Below are 1,536 nucleotides of genomic sequence, written 5' to 3' on the forward strand. Positions count from 1 at the left end.
GATCTGTTTTACCCCCGCACGAAACTCTTGTACAACTTTTTAAAGTAAAAAAGCAGGGTCCACTCGCCCCTCGGATCCCCTTTCTTTTTGGCCGGGGGGTAGGCAAGTCACCGCTAACGCAATCTCATCTCCGCTCCCGCTGTATCGTCGTGGCCCCATGCTGCGGCGGCGGCGGCGGCGGCGGCCCCCCGGGGTTGTGGCAAGCGAGTTGGAAGCAGGCCGCCGCGCGGAGCTGAGTCTGCGTCTGCACCCGGGGGCAGGTGTGCAGGGGCGTGGCCCCGCGGCGAGCGCAGCCCTTGCCCCGGAGCCCGTCTGCGCCGCAGGCCCAGGCGGCTTGGCGTCTGCGCCTCGGGCGGGCAGCGGCCCCCGGCGTGTGGCGAGCGGCGGGGCCCCCCCGGCGGCGTCGGGTCCTGGGGGGGAGATCGCCCCAGCCAGATCATAGAAATTAAATATAAAAGTTTTAAAATGCGTCTGGGATTTCTGTTCACGTGTAAAGAGAAAACCTGGCTTAAAACTGAAGCGCGCACTGTCCGATTTTGGACATTTAGATAAAGTTTTAAGCTAAAAGTCTCTTTACAATTGTACAAAATAAAACCCAAGACTGTTTATTTCCTAAGGAAAATAGAAAATTTAACCCAGGGTAGAAATACTAGTTAGATTCTAGCAACAAGGTTGGTATTTTTCCATAATAAAGTGATTTTTTTAAATATTAATGAAACCTATTCCAAAGCTAACTTTAAGCCCGGTAAAAAAAAAACAAAAAAAAAACAAAAACCAGCCCTTTGTTAATTGAATGGCCAAAACATTTCTAATGAGAAAAGGGCTAATGCTTCCCGCCTCTAGCAAGTTCTTAAAGAATGTGGTCAATTTACATTTGTTCTTCCAGGGAAAACAGCCCCCCCCTTCCTCCCCCAGGCCAATTTTGAAACTTCCCCTGGCAAACAAGGGGCAGGAAACAATGTACCTACAAGCTTGTTTTTTGACCTTCCCCAGAGGAAAAAATTATGGTCGTTTTAAAATCAAAAGCTGGGCCAGGCCCGCCTTGCCAGCCTCAAGTGTGGTTTTCCAAATCTGTGAAATTTAATACCTTGGAGTTTGTGCCTGGATGTCTTGAAATGACATGGTACTGAATTGAATGATATCTGAGTGTACTTCGTACAGAATCTGGGGAGCAGAATTAGATCTATTGATTGACTGCAGCTAAGATATTTTTTTCTCTCTCACCGTTGGGAAGTCTGAAGCTACACCCTTTTTTGGTAGAGGGCAGGGTAGACACGCCCTTTCCCTAGCATGCAGGTGGTCCGGTTCCACCAGCAGTCATCTTTAGAAATGTTAATTTGCATTTCAATGGCTACACCTTTTGCTGACCAACCTTCCCAGAAAAGGTCAAGCGGCCGAGGGGTGGCTCCTTTGAAATCAGCTTTCTACTCCAAGTCTTTAAAAGAAACTGATAGCAGTAATCCAATTTCTAAAGTACAATTATTTCAGGTAGAAACTGGTTTCTGTAAATTGATCTGTCCTTATTGCTTAAATATA

Source organism: Myotis lucifugus, unplaced genomic scaffold (genome assembly GCF_000147115.1).
Source record: "Myotis lucifugus unplaced genomic scaffold, Myoluc2.0 scaffold_585, whole genome shotgun sequence".
Lineage (NCBI taxonomy): Eukaryota > Metazoa > Chordata > Mammalia > Chiroptera > Vespertilionidae > Myotis > Myotis lucifugus.